This window comes from Bufo gargarizans, chromosome 2, assembly GCF_014858855.1.
Source record: "Bufo gargarizans isolate SCDJY-AF-19 chromosome 2, ASM1485885v1, whole genome shotgun sequence".
NCBI lineage: Eukaryota > Metazoa > Chordata > Amphibia > Anura > Bufonidae > Bufo > Bufo gargarizans.
This window is the reverse complement of record NC_058081.1, coordinates 332,937,233-332,950,155: the sequence shown is the minus strand read 5'-3', so window position 1 is coordinate 332,950,155 and position 12,923 is coordinate 332,937,233. Positions and strand designations below refer to the sequence as shown.

Below are 12,923 nucleotides of genomic sequence, written 5' to 3'. Positions count from 1 at the left end.
CCTGCTCCTACTCGTCAGTCATTCCATCAGCAATTGTGCCAAGCCGAGGTGGAAAGTCCCAAGCCGTCATTTCTTTAAAAAAAGGCAGTACCAGCCCTGCACAAATATGTAGAACAGAAGGTGGGCCAGTCCTTGAGCCTGTCGGTGTCTGCCAAAGTGCACGGCAGCGCCGACGTTTAGAGCTGTAACTACAGTCAGGGACAGTACATATCCTTAATGGCCCAATGGATGAAGGTGGTTCTTGCACAGCCACACCAGAAACTTGGCCAGGTCACGCCGCTACTGCCTCACTCTGTTGGTCCTGTGACAATGTCCGCCTATGCCTCCTCATCCTCCACCATGTCCTCAGCCTCCACTGCAGGGACAAGTCACAGTTAGGGTTGAGCAAACCTGAATTGTAAAAGTTCGGGTTCGGTTTCGGTGTTCAGCGATTTTTATGGCGCTTTTTGAAAGGCTGCAAAGCAGCCAATCAACAAGCGTCATACTACTTGCCCCAAAAGGCCATCACAGCCATGCCTACTATTGGCATGGCTGTGATTGGCCAACTGCAGCATGTGACCCAGCCTTTATTTAAGCTGGAGTCAAGTAGCGCCGCCCATCACTCTGCTCGGATTAGTGTAGGGATAGGCTGCAGCTGCTGTGAGGGAGAGATCAGGGAGAAATCTTATGAAGAACTGCTTCTTTACTCAGCGATCTACAGCAAATGTGTTTTGTGGGTGCAGTGCACAATTGTTTTAAAGCTGCCCTGAGCCAACTACTACTGAAAACAAACTTTTTTCCTTCAGTTAGTCAATATCAATACAAAATCGGCAGCCATTTTATACAACGATAGTGTACCAGCACAGGATATCTGCATGTCTGCAAGTCCAGAAATACTGCCTTGAGACACTGGGGTTAAAAAAAACCCCATTTTTTTAATATAGTGCACATCTAGGATTATCGCTGCATAAGTGACTGTGAAATTTAGGCCAGAAATACGGCTTTATCATACTGGGGCATACTGGGGTGAAAAAAAACATCTGTTTCATATAGTGCACATCTCGGATTATAGGTGCATAAGTCACATTTAGGCCAGAAATACAGCATTGGCATACTGGGTGAAACAAACCCCTCTGTTTCATATAGTGCACATCTATAGGTGCATAAGGGACTGTTCATTTTAGGCCACAAATACGGCTTTTTGCTTACTGGGGTTAAAAAACCCTCTGATATACTGCACATCTGGGATTAGACGTGCATAAGTAACTGTGAAATTTAGGCCACAAATACGGCTTTCTCATACTGGGGTAAAAAATAACCATCTGTTTCATATAGTGCACATCTAGGATTATAGGTGCATAAGTGAGTGTCACATTTAGGCCAGAAATACAGCATTTTGCTTACTGGGGTTAAAAAACCCTCTGATATACTGCACATCTGGGATTAGACATGCATAAGTTACTGTGAAATTTAGGCCACAAATACGGCTTTTTGCTTACTGGGGCTAAAAAAACCTCTGTTATACTGCAAATCTGGGATTAGACGTGCGTAAGTGACTGTGAAATTTAGGCCACAAATACGTCTTTTTGCTTACTGGGGTTAAAAAACCCTCTAATATACTGCACATCTGGGATTAGACATGCATAAGTTACTGTGAAATTTAGGCCACAAATACGGCTTTTTGCTTACCAGGGTTAAAAAAAACCTCTGATATACTGCAAATCTGGGATTAGACATGCATAAGTTACTGTGAAATTTAGGCCAGAAATACAGCTTTTTGCTTACTGGGGTTAAAAAACCCTCTGATATACTGCACATCTGGGTTTAGACATGCATAAGTGACTGTGAAATTTAGGCCACAAATACGGCTTTCTCATACTGGGGTGAAAAAACCCCCATATGTTTCATATAGTGCAAATCTAGGATTATAGGTGCATAAGTGAGTGTCACATTTAAGCCACAAATACGGCATTGGCATACTGGGGCATACTGGGGGAAACAAACCTCTCTGTTTCATATAGTGCACATGTAGGATTATAGGTGCATAAGGGACTGTTCATTTTAGGCCAGAAATACAGCGTTGGCTTACTGGGGTTAAAAAAACCTCTGATATACTGCACATCTGAGATTAGACATGCATAAGTGACTGTGAAAATTAGGCCACAAATACGGCTTTCTCATACTAGGGTGATAAAAATACATATGTTTCATATAGTGCACATCTAGGATTATAGGTGCATAAGCGATTGTCACATTTAGGCCAGAAATATGGATTTTTGCTTACTGGGGTTAAAAAACCCTCTGATATACTGCACATCTGGGATTAGACGTGCATAAGTTACTGTGAAATTTAGGCCACAAATACCGCTGTCATATAGAGTAAAAAAAATTTGAGTGCAATACCCTACATCAGGGTTTTTATTTGCGGTACATTATTTTTTAACATACTTAACAACTTTTTACTTTGCTTGGTGAACGCTAACTATGATGCAAACATCTAATAAGGGACGCGGTCATGGTCGTGGTGGTGGTGTTGGTGGAGCCTCTGGTGCAGGGAGAGGACGTGGCCGTTCTGCCACAGCTACACGTCCTACTGAACCTACTACCTCAGGTCCCAGTAGCCGCCAGAATTTACAGCAATATTTTGTCGGGCCTAATGCCGTTATAAGGATGGTAAGGCCTGAGCAAGTACAGGCGCTAGTCGATTGGGTGGCGAAAGTAGATCCAGCACGTTCACATTATCCCCCACCCAGTCTTCTGCAGAAAACACACAGGTGGCACTTGAAACCCATGCCCATCAGTCTGTCACATCACCCCCGTGCATATCAGGGAAACTGCCTGAGCCTCAAGTCATGCAGCAGTCTCTTATGCTGTTTGAACACTCTGCTGGCAGTGTTTCCCAAGGGCATCCACCTAGCCCTTCCCCAGGGGTGGAAGACATAGAATGCACTGACGCACAACCACTTATGTTTCCTGATGAGGACATGGGAATACCACCTAAGCACGTCTCTGATGATGACGAAACACAGGTGCCAACTGCTGCGTCTTTCTGCAGTGTGCAGACCGAATAGGAGGTCAGGGAGGAAGACTGGGTGGAAGACAATGCAGGGGACGATGAGGTCCTAGACCCCACATGGAATAAAGGTCGTGCCACTGACTTTCAGAGTTCGGAGGAAAAGGCAGTGGTGAGTCCGAGCCAACAGCGTAGCAAAAGAAGGAGCAGGGTGCAAAAGCAGAGCAGCCATCACCAAAACAGTTTGCCTGCTACTGGCCACCGTCACCAGGGACCGAGGACACCAAAGGCAGCTTCAAGGAGTTCCCTGGCATGGCACTTCTTCACACAATGTGCTGATGACAAGACCCGAGTGGTTTGCACGCTGTGCCATCAGAGCCTGAAGCAAGGCATTAACGTTCTGAACCTTAGCACAACCTGCATGACCAAGCATCTACATGCGAGATACAGGCTGCAGTGGAGTAAGTACCTTCAAAACCAAGAAAGGGCTCAGGCCCCTCCTGCTCCCTCTTCTGCTGCTGCCTCGGCCTCTTCCTCCACCTCTGGAGGAACGTTGGCACCTGCCGCCCAGCAAACAGAGGATGTGCCACCAACAACACCACCTCCATCACCAAGCATCTCTACCATGTCACACGGAAGCTCTCCATTTCACAAACCTTGGAGAGAAAGCGTAAATTCCCACCTAGCCACCCTCAAGGATCGCAGGGCATCATTCTTTGCCTCCCCTTGCCGTTCTGAAACTGAAGTGTTTGGGGGACAGGCCCCACACCGCGCAGGAGTTGTGGTGGGGTATAAAACAAGGCAAATAAAAAGAAAAATGTAGCAGAACTACAAAAATTCGTTGTTTCCTTACTGTGGTGGTGCTCGCCGTGCCAGAAGCCAGTCCTATGCTTCCCCAAATCCAGGTACAATTGAAACAGAAAACAGCAGCACTCTCCAGCCTTGATCCTTAATGCTTTATTTCACCAAGACAAATGCAACGTTTCGATCAGTGTGATCTTTCTCAAGCAATCACAATGAGCTGCCAGTGAGCTTCAAGCCCGGCCTGGTGGTGTGCAATAATGGGCGAAATCTCGTTGCAGCTCTGGGACAAGCCGGTTTGACGCACATCCCTTGCCTGGCGCATGTGCTGAATTTGGTGGTGCAGAAATTCATTCACAACTATGCCGACATGTCTGAGCTGCTGCATAAAGTGCCGTCTTTGCGCGCTTCCGGCGTTCTCATCCTGCTGCCACTCGGCTGTCTGCTCTACAGAGTAACTTCGGCCATCTAGTTCACAGCCTCATATGCAACATGCCCACCAGGTGGAACTCCACCTTGCACATGGAGAGACTGTGCGAGCAGCAGCAGGCCATAGTGGAGTTTCAGCTGCAGCATGCACGGGTGAGTCGCACTACGGAACAGCACCACTTCACCACCAATGACTGGGCCTCCATGCGAGACCTGTGTGCCCTGTTGTGCTGTTTTGAGTACTCCACCAACATGGCCGTGGCGATGACGCCGTTATCAGCGTTACAATACCACTTCTATGTCTCCTTGAGAAAACTTAGGGCGATAATGGAAGAGGGGTCATCTCTAACACTTTCAGGCCAGTCTTTTAGAAGTGGCTCAGAAAGAGGATTCTTGCAACAGGATTCTTGGCCAGGTACAAATTTGGCCAGCCAGGGCCCACTACTGGAGGACGAGGAGGATGAGGATGGGGATGAAGCATGTTCACAGTGGGGTGGCACCCAACGCAGCTCGGGCCCATCACTGGTGCATGGCTGGGGGGATACGGAGGATGCAGGCGATACTCCTCCCACAGAGGACAGCTAGAGCGACTACATGCTGCAGTGCCTGTGCAATGACAGCAGAGTTGCCAACATTTTAACGTGTGCTGACTACTGGGTGGCCACCCTGCTGGATTCCCGTTACAAAGACAATGTGCCGTCCTTAATTCCTTCACTGAAGCATGATCAGAAGATGCGCGACTACAGGCGCACGCTGGTAGACGCGCTCCTGAGAGCATTCCCGACAGACGCTGGGGGACAAGTTGAAGCACAAGGCGAAGGCAGGGGAGAATGAAGAGGTCGCCAACGCAGCTGTGTCAGCGCCAGCACCTCAGAAGGCAGGGTTAGCATGGCCGACATGTGCAAAAGCTTTGTCACCTCGCCGCAACAACCGGCCCCAACTGCTGATATGGAGCGTGTTAGCAGGAGGCAGCATTTGAACAACATGGTGGAACAGTACCTGTGCACATGCCTACACGTACTGACTGATGGTTCTGCTTCATTCAACTTCTGGGTCTCCAAATTTTTCACACGGCCAGAGCTTGCCCTGTATGCCTTGGAGGTGCTGGCCTGCCCTGCAGCCAGTGTACTCTCTGAACGTGTATTTAGCACGGCAGGAGGCGCCATTACAAACAGATGCAGCCGCTTGTCCACAGCCAACTTGGACAAGCTCACATTCATTAAAATGAACCAGGCCTGGATCCCACAAGACGTGTCTGTACTTTGTGCAAAATAGACAGTTCTAACAGCCTCAACCATCCTTGTACTCAAGTGCACTTATTCCTTTTTTTTTTTTATATGTCCCAATATTTTGGGGCTACCCCTATGTAAAAATGCAAAATAACACACATCTGTGTTGGCTACCTATTCCTCCTTCACCGCCGCTTCCACCTGGATCGTCACGTGAGCCTACACGGCCACATCCACCCATTTACCGCCGCCTCAACCTCTTCCTCCTACATCATTCCTAATTTTTATTTTTTTAAGGTCTTTTTTTATTCATTTCGCTATCCACATTTGTTTACAGAGCCCTCTAGCTTTTTCCAGGGCTATTTTAGAGCCATTTTAGTGGCCAAAAGTTTGGGTCCCTATTGACTTCAATGGGGTTCGGGGTCAAGTTCGGGTCCCGAACCCAAACTTTTTTTTCAGGTTCGGCTGAACCTGCCGAGCCCGAACATCCAGGTGTCCGCTCAACTCTAGTCACAGTGCCTCCCCAGCATACCACATGTACAGGGCATGGCGGTGTCACTCTGTTCTGCACCTTGTTTCCCTGGGCGAACAGAGTCACACAAGGGAGGAACTGTCCTTCGTCAAGAAATAGAATTCTGGTTTTCTCCCAGACAACTCAAAATTGGAACCATGGTGACCAACAACGGGAAGATCATTGTGTTGGCGCAGCGTCACGGAAGGCTAAGTCATGCACCCTGCATGGGACACGTGTTTAATCTGGTTGTCAAGCGGTTCCTGACGTCTTCCACCCATCTGCAAGACATCCTAAAAATGGCCAAGAAACTTTGCATGCACTTCATCCACTAGTACAACGCAAAGCACACCCTCCTTGAGCTGCAGTGGCAGAACGACATCCCCTAACACAGGCTGATATGCAACGTTTCCACCCGTTGGAATTCCACCCTCCATATGTTGGACCGACTATACGAACAGAGAAAGGCCATCAATGATTTCTTGATGATGCAAGCGGATAGGAGTACTCCCCTTGTGTAACTTCAATGTCAGCCTGTGGCAGCTCATGCGTGACACCTGTCATTTGCTCATGCCCTTTGAGGATGCCATGTTATTTTTCAATCGCCAGGACTATGGGCTGAATGACATCATTCCACTGCTTCATGTCCTGGAACAGATGCTGGTAACAATGGATGGTTCCGATAGTGGGTACCAGGCCTGCCCTGAACCTAAGGTTGCCCCCCCCGGACAGATTTTCTGGGGGTAGTGACAATTTCATTTGGTTCATGGAATCATCTAATTTGTACTTTAAGCTGCGTCCATACTCTTCCGGGGATGAGTGTCAACGTGTGGGTATGATAATTTTATTGATTAAGAAGGATGCACAGTCTTGGGCTTTTTCTCTGCTCACCGGATCATTGCCTCGCCAGTCAGTAGACAAATTTTTTAGAGCCTTGGGTCATATTTATGATGACCCGGATCGGATCTCTCAGGCGGAGACCAAGTTATGTGGTTTATAGGCAGGGAGAGCACTCTGCGGAAATCTATTGCTCTGAATTTAGGAGATGGGCTATGGATATGGAGTGGAATGATCCTGCTCTCCGTAGTCTGTTCTGTCAGGGTCTATCTGGGAGGCTGCAGGATATGTTGGCCTTTCATGAAAAACCTGAGTCATTGGAAGCAGCTATGTCCCTTGCTGTACGTTTAGATAGACACCTAAGGGGGAGATCCTGGGACTGCTGGTCTGGTCATATGAAGGGAGTATGTTTTTGTTGTGGAAAGAAGGGACATTTTGTGAATATTTGTCCGTACATTTAGCGTCAAGGTGTAAACAAAAACAAAAAAACACTTAATCCCCAAATTACTATTGGTGGTGTGGGTGGGGAGCAAGAAAACTTACTTTTGTCATTTACTGGTAGTACGCAATTTCTCCTGTTTGGCGCTAGAGTTCAAAACTGTGGAAATCAAGGTATTTCTCGACAGTGGGGCTGGGGTTAACCTGATTGATGGACAGTTTGTTCGTATTCATGGGTTGACTACTAGTGCACTTGAAAAAAAAAAGCATTTCTGTCTTTGCAATTGATTCTGCACCTCTTACCCAAAAATGCCTGTCGCAGGTGGTAAATGACATCCATTTGAGAGTGGGTGATTTCCATCAGGAATCTGTCTCGTGTTATGTCTTGTAAGGTCTGCCTGCTCCGATGGGTTTGGGTTTGCCACGCTTAAGCAGACATAACACTACCATCAACTTGCAAGCAAGACAGATTCGCGATTGGAGTGATTTTAGCATGGACAACTGTCTCAATGCGTCTTTCTCTGTGGTCACCACTAAAACTGTACCCTTGTTCATTTCTGAATTTTCTGGTGTCTTTTCTGAGAGTGGTAACCAGGAGTTACCACCACATCGGGAGTATGATTTGTCCCGTTTATCTTATTCCTGGAGCTAAACTGCCCAAATCTCGGTTGTATAATCTTTCGGTGCCCAAAAGAAAGGCTATGCGAGAGTATATCACTGAGAGCTTGGCAAAGGGTCATATCAGGCGATCCATATCTCCAGTGGTTGCTGGGATTTTCTTTGTAAAAAAAAAAAGATGGTACCCTTAGACCATGTCTGGACTTCCGTGAGCTCAACAGTATTTCCGTCCGTGATCCTTACCCACCTTCCTTTGATTCCAGATTTGTTTAATAAAATTGTCGGTGCCAAGGTGTTTTCTAAATTGTATCTGAGGGGGGTATATAATTTGATAAGGATCAAAGTGGTGGACGAATGGAAGATGGCCTTTAATACCCCTGAGGGTCATTTTGAGAATCTGGTCATGCCTTTTGGGTTAACCAATGCTCCAGCGGTTTTTCAACCCTCTATCAATGACCTCTTTCATCATCTGGTGGGGAGTTTTGTTGTTGTATATCTGGATGACATACTAATTTATTCTCCAGACATGGAGACTCATCAAGATCATGTGAGACAGGTGTTACAGATCCTACGAGAGAATAAATTGTATGCGAAAATGGAAAAATTTGTTTTTGCTGTTCAGGAAGTGCAATTCCTGGGTTACCTGCTCTAATCCTCAGGTTTTCTTATGGATCCCGACGTTTTTGGGGGCATATGGATTCTATCTGCAGTTTAGCACATTTTCTGGTTCTCAAACTTCCGGTATTCCTGAGGAGGAACGATTTTACTCTTCTTTGTCTTCGATTTGGCGGATAATTCAAAATAACCTGAAAAAGATGGGCAACAGATATAAGCGTGTGGCTGACAGGAAATGTATGAATTGTCCGGACCTGAGAGTGGGTGATTAATTGGTCCATATAAGATTGCTGCCATTGTTAACCCTGTAGCCTTCCGTCTTGAACTTCCTCAGACTTTGAAAATTCATAATGTATTTCATAAGTCGTTGTTGAAGAAATGTTTCGAACCTGTTGAGCCGTCCCCCTTGCCTCCCGCTCCTGTCATGGTGGATGGTAATTTAGAATTTCAAATCAGCAGGATTGTGGACTCCCGAGTTCTCTTTAGATCCCTCCAGTATCTCATCCACTGGAAGGGTTACGGACTAGAGGAGAGGATGCGGGTTCCAGCGGCCAATGTTAATGCAAATCGTCTGGTGAAGGCCTTTCACAGAGAGCATCCTGATAAGGTTGGTCCTGGGTACTGTCACAGTTCCTCAGGTGACTGGTGTCAGGAGATCAGAGAGACTGGCCGAGCGTGGAGGAATCTAACAGCCTCTTTGATGTATCTTTATTCAGTGTTTATAGGGTTAATTGCCTCTTCTCTTTTCTCAGTTGTTGCTCAGTGGTCATCACTTCTACTCTTTATAGTCTGACCCCACCCTTCTGACTATGCTGTACATAGCTTCATTTGGGTTTGGATGAGCTAGTGTGAGGTCGTCTCTGGTGTTCCTCTTCTTCCATCACTACAGAAGTTAAGTATTGCGCTTGTTTGTATTTGTTATATACCCTGTTGTTGTATCTGGGCCTGAGACAGAGATTTCCATTAGTCCATCTGGGAGGAATGGGTTGTCTCTGGTCCTAAACTTATTCCAGGGCCTTAGGTGTACTGCATATTCCTACCTTTAAGATCTATTCCTATTGATAGGTAGTCAGGGCCCAGATTAGGGTTGTCTAGGAGTGACCTGTTTCTTCCCTAGTTTCCAGGCCCAGTTACTGTTCCCCTTCACTCCTGTGTTCAGTGTGGAGTCCCCCCCCCCCCCCCACCACCACCACCACACTGATTGCGACAGTAGCTTTTTTCACCCGCATAGTGAAGAAACTACTCACCAGCAGCAGCAGGTCAACCTGGAGCAGGACCTGAACTAGCAGCTGGTGGCATACTTAGACAGCACCCTGCCAGCCCACAGTGAATATCTGCTGGTCTACTGGGCAGCCAAACTGGATTTGTGGCTGCTACTAGCAGAGTTTGCCCTGAAAAAGCTGTCCTGCCCGGCCAATAGTGTGGCATAAGAGCGGGTGTTTAGTTCGGCAGGGGGCCATAGTTCACCAAAGAGAACTCACCTATCCAAAAATGTGGAGAGACTGACCTTTGTCAAGATGAATCAGGCGTGGATCAGCCAGGATTTCCAACCACCATTTCCTGATGCATCAGACTAGATCATCCATGGTGCCACACCAACACTTTGATAAAAGAGACCGGTTCCTCCTGACTACCTGCCTTAGCTACTACTCTGATGCTGCAACCCACCTGATGCCACACATTTTATGCCAAGTGCTCCTTCTTTCACCCACATTTATCAGCGGGTACTGGTATTTCCACCCACCGCCCCACTCTGTTACCAGGTCACTTTGTGGTCTCCTGATGCAGCTGCTACTGCCATATCCACACTATGTCACCTTGCCACTCTGTGGTCTAATGTTTCTGCCGCCATCTCCACACTTTCACCTTGCCACTCTGTGGTTTTCTGATGCTGCTGCCATCTCCATACTATGTCACCTTGTCCCCTTGTGGTCTTCTGATGCTGCTGCTGCTACTACCATCTCCACACTGTAATATTGCCTCTCTGCTGCATGCTCCTGCTGCTGCTATCTCCACACTATCTCACCTTGCCACTCTGTGGTCTTTTGATGCTACTGCTACTGCCATCTCCACACTATGTTACTTTGCCACTCTGTGATATCCTCCTGCTGATGCTGCTGCCATATCCACACAATGTCAACTTGCCACTCTGTGGTATTCTGATGCTGCTGCTGCAATCTCCACACTATGTCACCTTGCCACTCTGTGGCATCCTCCTGCTGCTGCTGCTGCTGCTACTGCCATCTCCACACTATATCACCTTGCCACTCTTTGGCATCCTGATACTGCTGCTGCTGCTGCCATATCACCTTGCCACTCTGTGGTATCCTCCTGCTGCTGCCATCTTTATATTATGTCACCTTGCCACTCAGTAGTAACCCGCTGCTGCCATCTCCACACTATGTCGCCTTGCCACTCTCTGGCCTCCTCCTGATGCTGCTGCTGCTACTGCCATCTCCACACTTGGTCAGCTTGCCACTCTGTGGCCTCCTCCTGATGCTGCTGCTGTTGCCGCCACCTCCACACTCTGCCATTGGGCCACTCTATGGTCTCCTCATGCTGCTTCCACCTCATCAATATGTCATAGGTCGACCCTGTGGACTTCTCATGCTGTTCCCACCCTCGCCACTTCATGACTGGGCCACTATTTTGCCTTTCAGCCTGGCTGACATTATGATTTATTTGACCTTTCTTCTGATCTGTCAGAAGGAAGGAAAAATGTGACGCACAACAGATCCTGTCTGTGTAGCAGCTGTAAGGCCTGTATGATCCCATCAGAATTGGCTTATGATTTGGTAGCCAAAAGCAGGAGTGGGTACAAAACACAGAAGACATGCAAATATTCCATTAACGTGTCATCTCTGTTTTAGATCCACTCATGTTTTTTTTTTTGTCTTTAGCAATACTGATGAGCAAATGCTGACCGAGTAAAGGTGTATGCTCTACTTGTTTAAGCGTTTAATAGAACAGGTTCTGTAGACATCTATGTGGAATCAGCTGGCGACGGTGTAAAAGGAGTGCGCTTCTTCTTGACACTAACTTTGACCTGTAAGGCTGATTTCATACTTGAGTTATTTGGTCAGTTTTGGCCCCGTGACTGCCCTAATAAGTGATGTGTGCAGTGATTCTATGAGCGACGCCTGTCATCTGCATGTCATACGGACTCACAGTATTATTTTACTACCAAAGCAGACCCCCTATGCGTGTTACTACAAGGCACAGTGTTCTACACCACTATAAAGATTCTCTGCAGCCTGTAAATAGCCATTTTTAACTAAACTCGCCGCAAATATATTCAGATCGAACTAAATTTTTCCCGTAAAATTCTGTGAAATGGCGAATCAAAGTTTTTTTTAAAATTCGCTCATCTCTAATTGTAATGGATAAAATTAAATTACTTAATACAAACTGCAATCTAATGCTTGCATTTTGGGGTTCACTTGGGGGCCTAAAAAAAGTTTAAAAAAATATAAAAAAATATAAAAATTAAAATAAAAAAACAATAAAAAAATCTTAGGCATTGCCATATCTAAAAACACCAGTACTATTAAAATATAAAAGAAAAAACTCCCCCTAACAAATTGAATAAAAAGTGATCAAAAACACACCCCAAAATGGAATCAATAAAAATTACAGATTATGCCACTAAAAATGAGCCCTCCACACATGCTGCAATAAATGAACCCCCCACGCAGCTCCATGGATCTAACTATAAAAAAAGTTATGTTGGTCAGAAATTTGAGATGAGAAGAAAAAAATGTTCCAAAGTTTTGTTCTTTTTTTTTAGTATTGAAGCACAACAAAACTAAACAAATATGGTATCGCCATAAACATACTCACCCGCCACAGAATGAAGGGAACAGCTCAATTTTACTGCATAGTGAATGCCAATACAAAACCTATAAAACTGTGGCGGAATTGAATTTTTTTCCAATTCCACCACTTTTTTTTTCCATTTCGAATTTTCCTTCCAGCTTCCTACTACATCATATACAATATTAAATGGTGCTATCAGAAGGTACAACTTGTCCTAGAAAAAAACAAGCCCTCATATGCCTATGTTAATGGAAAAATAAAAAAGTTATGGCTCTGGAAAGGTAGGGATTAAAAAACAGAAGCTTAAAAATGGAAAATCACCATGCCAGGAAGGGGGTTAAACAATATGGAGGGCCAATTAGAAATGCATTCAAGTTTGATTGTATTCTAAGAACCATGACTGTGGTTTTGGTTCGCATCCGATCAGCTTTAATGGGGCTGCAAAAGATGTACTGTGCTGTCCGTATCCGTATTTCCGTTCCATGGCATCTACAATAATATAGAATATGACCAATTCTTAACTGTATTATGGACAGGGATAGGACTGTATTGTATTATGGCCTGGACGATCCATTCTGCAAAAAGTGGAATGCACATGGCCGGTATCCGTGTTTTGCAGACTGCAAAACAGGCAACG

General features: G+C 46.0%; 1 pseudogene; it reads left to right on the top strand.

Annotated features, from left to right (window-relative positions):
- The window catches only part of LOC122925882, a 2,558,103-nt pseudogene that overhangs the window by 2,048,261 nt on the left and 496,919 nt on the right, over window positions 1-12,923 (top strand).